We start from the raw sequence: 17,409 nt of genomic DNA on the forward strand, positions 1-17,409 counted from the left end.
TACAGGCCCTTTGGCCCTCGATGTTGCGCCGATCCAAGCCCACCTAACCTACAGTATCCCACTATCCTCCATATGCCTATCCAATGCCCGCTTAAATGCCCATAAAGAGGGAGAGTCCACCACTGCTACTGGCAGGGCATTCCATGAACTCACGACTCGCTGAGTAAAGAACCTACCCCTAACATCTGTCCTATACCTACCACCCTTAATTTAAAGCTATGCCCCCTCGTAATAGCTGACTCCATACGTGGAAAAAGGTTCTCACGGTCAACCCTATCTAAACCCCTAATCATCTTGTATACCTCTATCAAGTCATCCCTAAACCTTCTTTTCTCCAATGAAAACAACCCCAAGTGCCTCAGCCTTTCCTCATACAATCTTCCTACCATACCAGGCAACATCCTGGTAAACTTCCTCTGCACCTGTTCCAGTGCCTCCACATCCTTCCTATAGTATGGCGACCAAAACTGCACACAATACTCCAGATGCAGCCGCACCAGAGTCTTATACAACTGCAACATGACCTCAGGACTCCGGAACTCAATTCCTCTACCAAGAAAAGCCAGTACGCCATATGCCTTCTTCACCGCACTATTTACCTGGGTGGCAACTTTGAGAGATCTGTGTACATGGACACCAAGATCCCTCTGCTCATCCACACTACCAAGTATCCGACCATTAGCCCAGTACCCCATCTTTTTGTTACTCTTACCAAAGTGAATCACCTCACACTTAGCTACATTGAACTCCATTTGCCACTTATTTTGAAATTGTTTCATGCTGAGATTTCAGCTTCTTGCTCATTAACAGATGTTGTTGACTGAATCATATTGATAATCTGCACAACTAAGGAAGAAAGCTTGGTGCTTTTTCTTCATTTGGGTAGGCGAAAAATTTAAAAGGAACCTAAGAGGCAACTTTTTCACACAGAGGGTGGTGCACATATGGAATGAGCTGCCAGAGCAAGTGGTGGAGACTGGTACAATTGCAACATTTAAAAGACATCTGGATGGGTACATGAATAGGAAGGGTTTAGAGGGATATGGGCCAAGTGCTGACAAGTGGGCAGCAGGGTGGCACAGTGGTTAGCACTGCTGGCTCACAGCGCCAGTTCCCACCTCAGGCAAATGTCTGTGTGGAGTTTGCACATTATCTGCGTGGGTTTCCTCCAGGTGCTCCGGTTTCCTCCCACAGTCCAAAAATGTGCAGGTTAGGTGAATTGGCTATGCTAAATTGTCCTTAGTGTTAGGTGTAGGGGAATGGGTCTGGGTGGGTGCAGTTCGCCGATCTGGAAGTTTTTGTTGCAAACGTTTCGTCCCCTGGCTAGGCGACATCATCAGTGCTTGGGAGCCTCCTGCGAACCGGAAGCGGCAGGGACAGACCACTATAAACACCGGAGGAAACATCAAAGAAGCGCTTCGCAGGAGGCTCCCAAGCACTGATGATGTCGCCTAGCCAGGGGACGAAACGTTTGCAACAAAAACTTCCAGCTCGGTGAACAGAACCACAAGAACGAGCACCCGAGCTACAAATCTTCGCACAAACTTTGGGTGGGTGACTTCGGCGGATCAGTGTGGACTTGTTGAACTGAAGGGCCTGCTTCCACACTAAGTTATCCACGTAAATCTAAGTATATGTGACTAGATTAGGTTACAATATCTGATCGGCATGGATGAGTTCGACCAAAGGATCTGTTTCCGTGCTATACATCTCTCTGACCCTATGACTCTAAATATAACAAATCAAATCTTAAAAGTACAAGTGCAAAATGGTTGCTAGCTGAACTGCTCTGACAATACCTTCCAGTATAAAACAGGATAGGCTAAAAAAAAATTGAAATATGCTCAATTGATAGAAGTGTATTAGGTTTGTGAAAGAACTACAATAAAGATGACACTGTGAAGAGTATAAGGGAGAATACGAACCTTTGCAGCACATCAACCAATGCCCAAGCTGACAAAGATGTAACAAGAGCTCATCAATTATTTCTTTCCCTTTGAGACCTACACATAGCACTTTCTACAATGATAAGGATGCAATTAAGGTGCCAGTAAATTAAAATGTAAATATACTTCCCTATTATGTACAAAATCATTTTATACATTAATGTTTACATAAAAAGAAATGACAGCAATGTAATAGTGCATATCTGTAAAATGACAGATCTCTTGAAACAACCCACGCACAATTTTGTTAGCTGCCTACATTAAAACATCTCAGCTCAGTAATATTCTGCCTCTGTGTCGGATATAGTCAACCCTGGTGCAACCTTGGGAGTGTCATTGATAAGAGGTCATCTATTTAAAATTGCTAGTAAGAGAGCTGGAGAAATTTCTTCACCCAGAGTTATGGAATGATTTGATATGAACCATTACACTTTTATGTGAAAATTAATAAATATTGTATAGAATGGCATGAAATGTACAGCCCAGAAGCAGGTCATTCAATCAATGCCGATCTTCATGCTATATATGAGCCTCCTCTCAACTCATTTCATTTCACACTATCAATGTCAATTTTTTCTTTATTCTCCATTTGTTTCTCATGTATTTATCTATCTGATCTTTAATGGATTTATGCCATTCTCCTCAGCTACAAATACATGAACAATCATATAAATAACTACTCCATGTAGTATTAAATTCCAGATTCTCACCAATTTCCTATAAACATAGGAACAAGGAACAAGAGTCACTTGGTCCTTCACACATGTTCCGCCATTCAATAAGATAATGGATGATTTGACTTTGATCTCAGCAGTGTATACTACCTATAATCTTTTATTCCCTTCATAATCAAGAGTTCATTCTACACCTCTCAAAAATATTTGAAGATTTTGTATGACTTTGAGTGCGAGCAGCAGCTAAGGTAAGACAGTTTGTTTTAAAATTACTTACCGGTAGCGGGCAGCCATGTTTTTTTTCTCTCTTTACAGAAAGAGCGGGAGCAGCAGGGGGAAGTGACGAAGACCAGAGGGACAGCCGGGAAGGAAAGCAGTGAGTATAAATACTCACCCTTCGACACCAACGGTCACTTTGAGTGCGAGCAGCAGCTAAGGTAAGGTGGTTTGTTTTAAAATTACTTACCGGTAGCGGTGTGTGTTTTTCTCTTTACAGTAGTGAGGAAGATGCTAGAGTCGACTATCAAGAATTGTAAAGCAGCGCACATAGAAAACACAGTCAGCGTGGACTTATAAAGGGAAATTCATGTTTGACAAATCTACTAGAATTCTTTGAGGATTTTACAAGTGGAATTGGTCAAGGGAGCCAGTAGATATGATTTATTTGGATTTTGAGGCTTTTGACAAAGTCCCATGTAAGAGATTAAGATGTCAAATTCATGTTCATGGATTGGAAGCAATGAGGAGATTGATAAGGTTAGTTACCAAGCGGGAAACAACAAGTAGGAATAAATGGGTCATTTTCTGAATGACAGAGTGATGTGAGAAACAGAACTCACTCACAAATCAGTCAGCCTGAGACAAAGCCTTGGAAACAAGAACAATATATTACAGGCTTGCAAGCACCGGATGCTTCTGCAATCAAGCAGAAATGCGCATGAAAACAAAACATTAAAGCATTCTTATTCAGTTTACAAGTTGCGGAATCACACCTCCCTTTTCCCATCCTACTATAAGCCAATTACCTCACTTAGTTATTTTCTTATCTGACCATCCTGCTGTCCTTGTCTGCATTCTTTGTTCCTTGTTTGTTACAGCTTGTTCTTTTATCCAGTTTCTCTTATCATACTATAAGCTTTATTGTGAAATGCTTCTGCTGCTTCTTTTTGTGGTCAGCTACAACCCTTCATAGTTATTTCCTAACTTAACTATTTTCTTTAAAAGACCATCTATATTCATTAAAGTCTTAGCCTTAAGTATGCTACATGCTACAAGAATTAACACCCCACCCCCCCCACCTGCAAAAACAACATTTCTAATCTCCCACAATTCTCTCTTTTTCGTTTTCTCTAATTGTTGTTTTGGCACTTAAGTCTCCTTTAATTCATTTTCTTATGTACTGCCCTCTTACGCCTTCTGGTAATGAGGTCCACAATCTTACATTTTACATTTGTGTTGTTCGTCCCTCGAACTCTAGAAGAATTCTTTGACTTTCTCTTTGTTGCATATCACCTGCTGATTGTAAAAGCATCTGATTTATTTGGGTTCCCTCCCCAAGGGATGTCATCAGTCGGCTTATTACCCATTTTAGGACATTGAACCCTACCACCAGACCCACTAATATCAATAATCCATAGATAGCTAGATTGACTAACCACCTTCCCCAACCAGTCAATCCCCAATTTCCCCCATTCCCATCCTTTTTCGTTCCAGTACCGATTACCGGCCTCCCTTGGCGATTTTGTTTCGCACATGTTTGGAGATATCAGTAATGTTAGAGGAGACCTCAGGTATGTACGTACAACATTCCTCTCCAATTAGTGCACAGGTACCACCCTTCTCTGCAAGAATATAATCCAGAGCTATCCTGTTCTGAAGGGTTGTTAGCCTAGTGGCAATCATTTCGGTCGTTATGGCTGCTACTTGGGATTGGGTTTTAGCCAATGCATCAGCAGTATTGGCCAACTCTTCCAGGGAAGCCGCTAACTTTTGTTTTTACTCCTGCTCAAGTGGTCCCATACATAGGTATCAAAGTCCAGAGGAGGCGATCTCCTTCAGTTACTTGCCTTCCTCCCTGTTTATTCCAAGGTATTTTTGGGGCTCTTTAACAGCCTCAAGTTGGGGAATTATATAGGCAAGGTAGCAGCAGCCAATCCAGCCTTTCTGGTTTTGAGGTAGTGTCTGAACTGGATGGTCCCAGCACCCCATTCCCGTTACATCCGCCACTCCAAACAAACTTCTCGCCCTTAAGCCACCCACCCAATATGTCCCATTCAATACTTGGGGAATGATCGTGGCAGTGGCTTGGCTGGTGTAGACACAAGATGATTTTCCTAATCGGAAGGGTGCGGTATCATTCTGATTGCAGAAGTTTTCGGGGCTGGGTTTAGGGAACCACCCTGCAATGTTATAATTACCCCTTTCAAATCTCCAAGTTGCATCATTTGAGCCCGAGTCAAATTGTTGTACATCGTTCACTTATTCTTTGGTATGTGGTATTACCGTGAGAGGAATTCCAGATTCCCCATGGTGTGGGATCTCCGCACACACCCAACAATCAGTATGTCAGAATTATGCTAAACTAAAGGGACAAAGTGGTGAAATGATTTTTCCCACCCCCCTTGGCAGCTAGCGCCAATATTATCGTGACAATATAAAGCTGACCACTCATTTCAGCTCACAGCACTCTGTCTATTCTCTAACCCTTTAAATACCAGGGATGAGTGAGTCCATGCAACACTTACAATTGTTTTGGGTTACAGTTTTTTAACCAATTCTTAATAGTCTCTTATCTCAGTCCATTCTTTTTGCTCAGCTTGACTTTGAGGGTTGTCTGTAGGATGTGCTTGCCACTCTGCTGGAGGGGATGGAGCGTCCACCGGGCCCTTAACACGAGTGTGATGACTCCACCTTTTTTCAGCAGTTCGGATGGCTGTTTCAGTAGTCAGGAGGGTTAGGAACGGTCCCTCCCAGCTTGGGTGCAGTTTGGTATCTTTCCAGGTCTTTATCAGGACCCAATCACCCGGTCGTATCCAATGTACTGCGAACTCAAGTGGAGGTGTCTGGGTCAACAGACCCTTCTTCCTAAGGACAGACGAAGAAGAACCGAGCGCCACAATATAATTCTTTAAACTTGTCATTCAACTCTACAATTGGTAGTTCCCCTCTTCCACCCAGGAAAGGTAATCCAAACATCCCCTCATAAGGAGAGAGGCCTATATCACATCTAGGCGCAGTCCTAATGCGTAGCAACGCGATAAGTAAACATTTTGTCCATGGCATAGAGTCTCTAGGACTAGCTTAGACAATTGCTTCTTTAAGGTTTGATTCATTTGTTCCACCCGTCCAGAGGAAGGCAGGTGCCAAGGAGTGTGGAATTCCCAAGAGATCTCAAATCCCGCCACTACTACTTGTAGGATCTTAGAGGTAAAATGGCTACCTTGGTCTGAATCTATACTTTCCACCACTCCATATCGAGGAATTATATGTTCTAAAAGAGTTTTCACTACTCCCTTTGAGGTAGCTGAGGACATTGGAAATGCCTCCACCCACCCAGTTAGGTGATCCATTAGGACTAATAAGTACTTTTGTTTCCCTACTGGGGGTAATTCTGTGTAATCTACCTGTATTTTTCTTTAAAAGGTCTTACCCCAGGGTTTCTTCCACCTCTTGCCCCCCTTGTTACTTTTGGCAAGTCGGGCATCCTGTGCATACCTGCTTGGCTAATGTGTACATCCGTACTTCCTTAACACTGTCACACATGGCTTGGGAGCCCCAGTGACTGCCTTGGTGCAAGGTGGTTAAGATGTTTCTCATGACTGGTTTACTTAATAACTCCCTTCCATTCAGGAGGATCCATCTTCCTTAGGTTGCCTTAGCCATCGTTACAGTTTCTGCACTATCCTCCACCCCAATTTTTAAGCCCAGCAATATAATCAAATCCCTACCTAATAGATTACTTCCAATGTCAGGAATATATAGGGATTGTCCTATCACTTCCTCATTATTTCTTCTAATTAGGGTTGGCTCAAAAATAGGCACCAAGAATTCTTTGCCTTTTACTCCGGAAACTTTAAGATAATCCTTAGTCAATTTAATGTCGGTAGGTCTAAAATTTAGAGATGACCGTGCCGCTCCCGTGTCCACCAAAAATATTGCCTCCTCCCCTTCAGGTCCCACCTTTAAATTTATCAAGGGTTCCCGGTGGGTCTCAGGAGGAAGGAACCCCTGACTCCCCTAATCTTCATCTAAAGTCATTAGGGAAACGGCTTCCCTTTCTCGTGCTAATTCCAGGCATTCCCGTTTAAAATGCCCCACTTCCCCTCAATGGTAACACCCTGCCTGTTGCCTCCTTTCCTGGGTATCTGACCCTTGTCTTTCATATCCTCCCCTACCCTTCCTGCTATCCCTTGATCCCATTCTCCTTTTTGTTATTTCTTCTACTGCCGCCACCATCATTTTGGCTTTCTGTTTCTGCTTGTCTTCCCTTTTCACATATACTTTCTGTGCCTCACACAACAGTTCTTCCATCTGTCTTTCACTCCATCCATCTAATTTCTGTAATTTCTTTTGTATGTCCGGCCATGATTTAGCTACAAACTGGACATTTAAGAATCCTTGTGCTATGGGATTATTGGGATCCATTCCCGAATACTTCCTTGTGGCCTCCTTGAGCCTTTTAAGAAATGCAGAAGGGGTTTCATCCTTGTCATACTTCAAAGGCCTTCAAAGTTTGGTGATCTAGGTGCCACCTCTTTAATTCCTAATATTACCATTTCTCATCGATCCCACATTGACTCCCTATCTTCTGTCATTATTTTCCCAATGAGGGTCAACATTTGGGAATTTGTTCTGCTGGGGCCCCTTCTTCCCCATCTGGGTGCTTCTTTTCCCATTCCTATAAAGCTACTCTCCTAATCATACCTCATTCTTCCCCTGAAAATAACGTTCCTAAAATTGCCATCAGTTCTCCCCAAGTACATAAATTAGACTGTAGGAATTGCTCTAATTGTTTGGCTAGTCCAACCTGATCCTCTATTAAACTTTTCATTTCCTTTTTAAAGACCCTAACTTCACTGCTAGTTAAGGGAGTGTTTACATATCCAATTGCAGGTCAGGTGAATTGGCCATGCTTAATTGCCTGTAGTTAGGTAAGGAGTAAATGTAGGGGTATGGGTTTCTGCATCTTTTAGTTCAGAGTCCGTTCCCCTTTGTCTGGACTCTGTTCTACTTCGGGAGCTGTAGGCTCGTTCCGGGGAGTAGTATACGGGAGCGGTAAACACGTTAAGGGATCCCATTGTGACTTCCTTTTTTCATTTTTTTTGATTCCTCCGTATTCATGGGACATAATTTCACTCCCGTGCTCCCTATCCAACAAGCCACATAATCAGACTCTTTTTTTTTTAACTGCACCGTTCTTTTCGATTGACATATATATATTAAGATCTTGACACAGCCAATCCTCATCGGACCCATATTTGGCCAAAACAAAAATACCAGGCGCCTTAATACTTTCTCTAGTCCAAACGAAACAGCAAAAGTTTATCATTTTAGCCTTATCTTTCTCCCGCGTCTGGGAGTTGTTCCCAATTATCCAACATTCTCCCCAAAGAACTGTCGGCGGGATATATCCCCTTTAATGTTATTTACAGATCAATCGTTACATTGGCAACTCCCCGTGCATCCCATTGTTGCTAATTTAATTAATCTTAACGAGGTCCAGTGTCACCTTCTTCCACACTCCCTTCAGGGACCCGACTAGACACCTTGCTCGTCCGATTAATCTGACCAATTATATGCTTTTTTTGACTTCAACTGTTTTCCATAAATCACTTTTATCTAAGGATAAGAGATTAGTTAGAAACTGATAGTAAGGCAGTCATGACCTGTAAAAAGAACAGGAGTTAACATTTTATTTCATAATCTGTAAAATCCTTAACCTTAAAAGAAATCATGTTATAACTTCCATAGTAGAAATTAGATTCAAAACCGTCCCAGATCTGAAACTCCAGGGAACAAAGCACAAACATTCAATCACCAACAAACAAATATGCATTCAAACTGAATCACAAAGGGTTAAACTTTCTACTTGCTGTACAGCTCTTTCTCCCTCTCTCTCTCTCTCACTCACTCACACACAGACACCCTATCTCACAGACACTTTGAGCTTCCCGCAATGACTCCTCTAGCTTTTGAATATTTTGCTGGACATCTGGCCATAAGTTAGTTACGAAGTGTACCCTCAGTAGCCCTTCAGCTACTTCTGACACTGGCTGTTTTCCATGGACATATGCTTAATTTTATATATCGCCAATTCCCCGTACTTTCGTATGCCCGACTATCAAGGCAAAACTTAAAGGTCTCTTTTCTTGGTCTATGCACAGTTACCTGGTCATTTCGGTGCACCCTGTCCTGCAGCAATTCCTGCAGCAGATACCACTGCCCCCATCGCCCGGATATATCCTTTAAGACCTTTCTCTACCCTGGTCTTGTGCATTAGAGTTGCCCGACCGAACCCGCCGCGTCTGCCTGCCTTGTTTCCAGGATCTGCCAGTCTGGATCGTACTCGCCCAAACCGCGAGCGACAAGCAAGGGAGTCGGAGATCACCAAAAACAGCGAGGTGCACCTCCCCCGTTGTCCCTAGAGTGTCGAGCGGTAGGCGTCTTGGATCCTGGACGAGCCCCCAAATTGTGAGAAACAGAACTCACTCAAATCAATCAGCCTGAGACAAAGCCTTGGAAACAAGAACAATTTATTACTACTTGCAAGCACCGGACGCTTTGGCAATCAAGCAGAAATGCACGCGAAAACAAAACATTAAAGCATTCTTATTCAGTTTACAAGTTGCGGAATCACGCCTCCCTTTTCCCATCCTATCATAAGCTGATTACCTCACTTGTTAGTTGTTTTCTTATCTGGCCATCCTGCTGTCCTTGTCTGCATTCTTTGTTCCTTGTTTGTTACAGCTTGTTCTTTTATCCAGTTTCTCTTATCATACTATAAGCTTTATTGTGAAATGCCCTTGCTGCTTTTTGTGGTCAGCTACAACCCTTCATAGTTATTTCCTAACTTAAAACTATATTCTTTAAAAGACTGTCTATATTCATTAAAGTCTACATACAACCCACCCCACCTGCAAAAACAACATTTCTAATCTCCCACAGTGACTAGTGGGATACTGTAGGGATTGATACCAGGACCTTATTTATTCACAAAACTTCGATAAAGGAACTAAATGTATTATCTCAATTTGCAAATGACACAAAGCTGAGTGGAAGGGTCAGTTGTGAGGACATTGCAGAGTTGTTGCCAAATGGGAGGGTAAATGCATTGCAGATGCAGTATAATGTGGATAAATTTGAAAATGGCCTAATTCTACTCCAATATCATGTCTTGTATTCAACAAGACCTGGGTGTCTTTTTGTACCAGTAACTGAAATTAAGCACACAGGTGTAGCAAGCAGTAAAGAAGGCAGACTGTATGTTGCCTTTCATACTGAGAGGATTCAAGTACAGAAACAAGGATGTCTTGCTGCAATTATACAGAGCACTGGTAATGCCACACCTAGAATATTGTGAGTAGTTTTGGTCTCCTTATCGGAGGAAGGATGTTCTTGCAATTATGGTCAGGTGGCCAGCAGCAGAAATGGCTATTTCTGTTTTTGAGTCAGTCAATCTCAAATCAAGCATGCTGGGTGTTTTGATCAAGTTACTCTGACCTCAGTTAAAACTGCAGCCAGTTGTGACTTGCAGTTTCCTGTGTTGATTAAATAAGGCAAATGTAATAGTGTTCTCTAGACATACTGGCACTACTATTACCTTTATATGGAATATGCAGTTTTCAACAGTGTAAATATTTGAGTTGTTTACCAGTAAACTCCATTTTCTGGGATCAACAATCTGATCAGGATTTGATCAGATCATTGGCTGAGTGCCAGAAATCTTTCTGGAAATGGAACATGTTTTCAGGTGAATTAGAACAAAAGAATTTTCATAGAAGGCTCCCAGAACACTTTTGAGAACTTAAGCCCCAAAGTAATTTTCAGAAGATGAAGAACCCCGAGGCAAGACATTCTCAGGAGAACAAAGTTGGCCACTTCACTCAAATTGGGGTAGTATTTGATTCAAACTAAACTGAGTTAAAGGAAATAGGTAAAGGTAAAGTGAAGTTAAATTAAGTGTTAAAACTGATGTTAAGTTAGATCAATTCATAGAGTGAGAAGTAAATGGTACAATGAATGTGTTTTATATTGGATATTGGTACTAAAGATGGATTTTTGAAATTTAAATTCTGAGTTCATTCCCAGCCTTTTGTCTGTCACACAAGGGAAGGTTTGAGTACTTCGTTTCAGGCAATGCTATAGAAGGCGTGCAGCAAAACTTTACCAGATTGATTCCTGGGATGACGGGACTAATATGAGGAGAGCTTGAATTGGTCAGGATTACATTCACTGGAGTTTAGAAAAATGAGGCATGGGAGAGGTGGGTATATCGCATCATCTCAAAATTTTAACAGGACTTGACAGATTAGATGCAGGAAGGATTTTCTCAATAGTGGGGTAGTCCACAATGGTGGGTCATTTTTTAGAAGAATCCCTACAGTGTTGAAATAGGCCATTTGGCACAACAAGTCCACACTGACCCTATGAAGTAACCAGTCATCTAACCTTTGGACTGTGGGATGAAATTGGAGCACCCACAGGAAACTCACTCACACACTGGGAAAACATGCAAACACCACCCAGAAAATCACCCGAGATTAGAATTGAAGCAGGATCCCTGGCACTGAGGCAGCAATACTAACCATTGGGTCATCTTGCAGCCCCAAAGTTTAAGGATAAGGGATAAAACTTTTTAGGACTAAAGGGATCAAGGAATATGGGGGGATAAGTGTGATGATCAGTCATGATTGTATTGAATGGTGGAGCAGGCTCGAGGACCTGAATGGCCTGCTTCTGCTCCTATCCTCTGTTTCTTTATTTCATGTTTGTAACATTTCCTCAAAAAAAAAACAGCCCTATCAACTCAAGGATCTGTCAAGCATGCCTTCTCTCCACTGAAATTATACTTCTCGTTAAGTAAGGATACCAAAACTATATCTGATACTCTGGATATATTCTTACCAATGCCATGGAAAACTGTAGCAAAATTTCTTATTTTGATGTCACATTATCCTTTGAGTAAACATTTCATTTGCCTTCCTAATCACTTGCTGTACCTGCATACTAAACTTTTGTCACTCCTTTGACACACAGACCCCTCTGTACTGCAGAGTTTAGAAATCTGTCTCCATTGCTTTTCTATTCTTCCTGCAAAAAGTGAATAAAAGTTTACATTTTCCCATTTTATATTATCTGTAATATTTTTGTCCATCCACTTAACCTATCTATATCCTCTTAGATTCTCTTGTCATGTTATCTCCTACCTATCATTGTTTCATCAAAAGATTTATCAGCAAACATTCTGCCCCTTCATCAAAGTCATTCACATAGCTTGCACTGATGTAACACCATTTGTTTTACCTTGCCAACTCATGACCCTGCTTCCTATTTCAGCTAACCAATTCACTTTCCATGCTATTAAATAATGAAACTGGATGGATCATCTGACATCAACCTAGGCACTAGAAAAGACAAATGGCAGAAACAGCCCTGTCAACACTGCAGTATCCTCCTTACTAACATCTGAGGGCTAGTGCCAAAATTAGAAGAGCTGCCCACTCTCCTGGACAAATGCAACTCCAGGAACACTCAAAAGATTGACACCATCCAGGACAAAGCAGCCTACTTAACTGGCACTGCATCCACAAGGATCCAACCCCTCCACCATGAACGCTCAGTACACACTGCTGCTACTATCTACAAGATGCACTGCGGAGATTCACCAAAGATCCTCAGACAGCACCTTCCAAAAGATTCACCAAAGATCCTCAGACAGCACTACTTTCATCTAGAAGGACAAGGGCAGCACCTGCAAGCTCCCCTTCAAGCCACTCACCATCCTGACTTTTCCTTCATTGGGTCAAACTCCTGGAATTCCCTCCCTACTAGCATTGTGGGTTAACCCACAGCAGGTGGACTGCAGCAGTTTAAGGAGGCAGCTCATCACCACCTTCTCAAGGGCAACTAAGGATGGGCAATAAACACTAGCCAGCCAGTATTGCCCACATCCCATAAATAAATAAAAAGCTACCCCTTTTCTTATTTTATTTGTCACTTTTGATGTAACACACTGAATTCCCTGCAGTTGAGGACAAAACAGGAGATGTTTTCAAAAAGGAGTTGGACATAGTACTTGGGGCTAAAGAGTCAAAAGCGTCAAAGCGGGCAAAGAATACTGAGTTGGATGATCAGTAATGACGGAGCAAGCTCAAATTGTCAAATGGCCTATTTCGGCTCCTAGTTTTCTATGTTGAATGCCCTCTAGCAATCCATGTACGCCACATCTAAAGGATCGTCTTCCTCAACAGTGCTGGTTATTCCTTCAAAGTAGTACAATAAATTTGGTTGATAGGATTTCCCTTTCAAAAATCATGTTGACTATGTCTCGATTGCATTAAGATTTTATAAAGGTGCTGTGATAACCTCCTTAATAATAGCTGGCAGATACGTATTAACAATCTGGATCTTGGTGAGCAGGGAACTATTTCCAAGTTTGCAGATGACACTAAACTTGGAAGAATGCAAGCTGTGAGGAGGATAGTGCAGAACTCCAAAAGGACTTTAAAAGTTGGTGGATTTTGAACAGAGGGATTTTGGAGTCCACACCATAGATCCCTCAAAGTTGCCACCCAAGTTGATAGGGTTGTCAGGAAGGCATATGGCTTTCATTATCAAGGGGATTCAGTTTAAGAGCTACAAAGTGGAGCTGCAGCTCAAAGAGCCCTGGTTAGACCACACTTAGAATATTTTGTTCAGTATAGTCACTTCATTAGCAGAAAGATGTGGAAGCTTTAGAGAGGGTGCAGAGGAGATTTACTAGAAGGCTGGAGGGAGGTTGTGAAGAAAGGTTGAGGGAGCTAGGACTTTTCTCAGTGGAGCCAAGAAGGATGAGAGGTGACTTGATAGAAGTGTACAAGATGATGAGGCACAAATAGAGTGGACAGCCAGAGACTTTTTCCCATGTTGGAAATGGTCATCATGAGGGGATGTAATTTTAGTGATTGGAGGAAGGTTTGGGGGGATTTCAGGGGTAGGTTCTTTACTCAGAGGGTGGTGGGTGTGTGGAATGTACTGCCAGCAGTTTCAGTAGAGTCAGATACATCGGGGACATTTAAGTGACTCTTAGATCGGCACATGAATGATAGCAAAATGTAGGGTATGTAGGCTAGTTTGACCTTGGAGTAAGATTAAAGGTCGGCACAACATCGAGTGCTGTAATGTTCTGTTCTAAGTTCTAAATTGTATGGGTTGAACAGCCTCCATCTGCAGTAATTAGAATTATATGATTTTCTCAATGACAGATATGAAGCTAACTGGCCTATAGGTTTCTGATTTCTGTTTTTCATCTTTGTGAAATGTGAATTACATTATTTTTCAATGTAATAGGTCACTTTGATCTAAGAAATGATGGAATACTCTGAACAATACTACTTATCTCAACAGCACTTCTTTGAAGACATCTCTCCATGCTTCAGGCTCACTGCCTTTATTCCTGATGAAGGGCTTTTGCCCGAAACATCGATTTCGAAGCTCCTTGGATGCTGCCTGAACTGCTGTGCTCTTCCAGCACCACTAATCCAAAATCTGGTTTCCAGCATCTGCAATCATTGTTTTTACTTCTTTGAAGACATATCAATGAAGTCCACTGGGAACTGGGCACTTGCAAGTTTCAGTTGTAATAATTTTCTCAGATTTTTCTCCCTAGTGACTCCCTAGTTTTCAGTGCTTCCCTCCCTTTTACTTTTTGATCTTTACTTATATCTGGAATGTTATTTGTCTCTTCTACACTTTCAGTTTGAGGAAAAATTATATTAAAACCAACAAAGAATACACAATGAGTACATCCATGAAGTCTTGTGCATGTATTGAAAGAAGGGGGTAAAATTAACTCTAATTGTCAATCTTTATATCAAAAACCTAGGAAGCAGCAACAAGCAAAATACAATAATGCCAGAAATCCATCTCCAACTGAAACACTAATTGATGGAAACACTGAACTTCTAAGGCAACCTTTGCAGAGAAGAAATATTTCAGGTTGATGATCTTTCAACAGAGTGGAATGACCTAAAAGATTGACAGCTCACAGGGAGAAACCAAGCCCAGGAAAAGGCAATGTAGAAAGAATTGTTGTTATTGAATCCCTATGGAAAGGCAAGACAAAACAAGATGCTTTCTAGAAGAATTATTATTCCTGGGTCAATGACAAAAGACAATCATGCAAATCTGCTTGTCCTTCGGAGCCAGTATCAGTTAGTGGTTATACGTCTAGAGAATACCAAAGACACACATAGAACACTTTGAAGGCATACCTGCCAATAACCTCAATAGAAACCTAAATACTTTGCAACATGGGAGGTATATTTGTCAGTGCAGCCAATTATATTACATATACAATAAGCATTTTCTATTACTACAGTAGATAATTTCTTTATGAAAAAATGAAAACCTACCTTAAGAGTTGATCACAGAAGTTTCAGGTAATAGGGCTAGTCTGCACTGAAAAATGTGGATGCATGTATTCACTGGATCAGTAGTTATTGAACATTAAGTTCCTTATGATTTTTATATTTCTGGCAAAGTCCAGTGGAACTCCTCCACTGAAGACACAAGCAACTCTTTTCATAAATAGGAGTCCAAGAATCAAAAGACGACTTAACACCCAAAGGCCTCCATATTACTTTTTTGCCCTAGTATGTATTTCATTGTAGCTGGTCTCAGCTGAATCATGGAAACTAAGCAGAGCTTGGAGATGAAGCAGAGGAACCAATAATCCAGCAAAAAGTTTATCCGGGAAATATACATACAATCTTGACTCAGTGTCAGATATGATTGTTTTTGGGTGAAATTAAATAGACCCCTCATGTCTTACATGCACTTTCTGTCTGAGGAATGAGCTATATCCTTTCAAGTTGTGTGCGCTATGGCATGATCCAAAGGTTACCTGGGTATAATCTATTCAATTTTGGAAGAAACAATTGCCCAGGTAAACTTTGGACCATCCATAGCACACACAACCTGAAAGGGTATAGCTCATTCCTCTAGGACGCAAAGTGCATTTGCAGGCAATTGTTTCTGCTCTTATGTTTGTTGCTGCCAGGAAAGGAATTACATTTAGGTGACTGGATGTCAGAAAGTAGTGGGAAATCAATATATTTGATTTCACAACAAATTAATGAGATTTACCACAAAGATTTTGGCATGTAGAAATTCAGCATTGCTGTATCCACTGCCAGTGGGATAACAGACTCAATCATCAAATGCATCTGCAGTGTTGTTCTAAGAGGTGGTATTTGTCACTGACTGCCCCCTTACATATCCTTAGCTTTCTTTGCCATTGCCTTAGTGAGTGACTATTCACTGATGAACCATGTAGCTATATCTTTGGCAAGACATATTCAGGGTGCTTCTGTTTACGTAGGGTTGAAAATTTGCATTAGAGATAGGAAACAAAGTCGGAACCATTTCTGGATCATGAGTGAGAGTTTGATGCAGAAATGGGCTGCTTCTTAATGACTGACAGCCTATGGAAATTGCATTTAGTGATATCAGAGAGGACTGGAACCAGTGTAGGGAAACTCTTCTTTTTACAGAAAGATTTTGATGTGATGCTAGAAGTCATGAGAAAAAGGAGGGAAGTCCCTTTTCTAAAAGGGTAGCAAGAGGAGGTTTCCAACACAAACTATGGGAGAATTCGCTGCTTTCAGCAGCATAAGAATGCTGACAGAAATTGGACCCAGCTGAGGAAAAGGTTCAATGATCCTTTTGTTTTTTGAGCAAAGTGAGCATTATCCTCAACTATCAGGTCAGCTATTATGTATTTACATTGTAGCAAGGTAAAACACTTTTGCCACCAGTTGAGGAGTCTTTGGGTTGATATTGCACCTGAACATCAAAGGAGTGTGCGCCCAGATTATTTACTGACTCCTCCACTATGGTATGGTTGTGGACCTGCCTTCGTTGAAACTGCAACTTCTAACATATTGGAGTAGCTGGATTGGCCATAGACTACAACGGTGTCTCATCAAGCTATTTTTTTGACCATCCATGAGAATTGGTCACATAGTCATGAAAGTGCAAGATTCAGCCCTAAGTCTGAATTGTGTCAAGATTTTTGCCAGCCCAAAGCCTTGCATGTTCATTTGTTCTATCTTAGCAAGCTCACCATATAATTCATTGCTTATCCTGCCCTATGGTGTGTCGCATATCCAATTTGTATCACATCTTTCTAGCCCCCCCCACACACAACTTGCCACTCTGGATATTCACCTACAGACCAACATCCCTTGCAACCACTGTCTTTATAATAACACAGTGCACCTAGATAAGCACTGACATTCTGAAGCTGCCATGTTCATTGAAGAATGTATCGGCAATATGTCAGAAAAAGGGAAGATGGCACCACAATTTACCAACAGGGACCTGGAGGTCTTGGTGAATAGGGGGCTGCAGATGAGGGCTGTCATCTTTGCAAAAGGAGCCCATCCTACCAGACTCTGCCACTTTGGTCTGAGGTCAGTGTATCAGTGCCACCTCCACAGTACAGACAATGGCCAGCAGTCCTGCAAAAACATCCTAAGTGCCACAATTTATCTCTGCCACCTCATATTCACTCTTTGCCACTACACACA

This window comes from Chiloscyllium plagiosum, chromosome 3 (assembly GCF_004010195.1).
Source record: "Chiloscyllium plagiosum isolate BGI_BamShark_2017 chromosome 3, ASM401019v2, whole genome shotgun sequence".
Lineage (NCBI taxonomy): Eukaryota > Metazoa > Chordata > Chondrichthyes > Orectolobiformes > Hemiscylliidae > Chiloscyllium > Chiloscyllium plagiosum.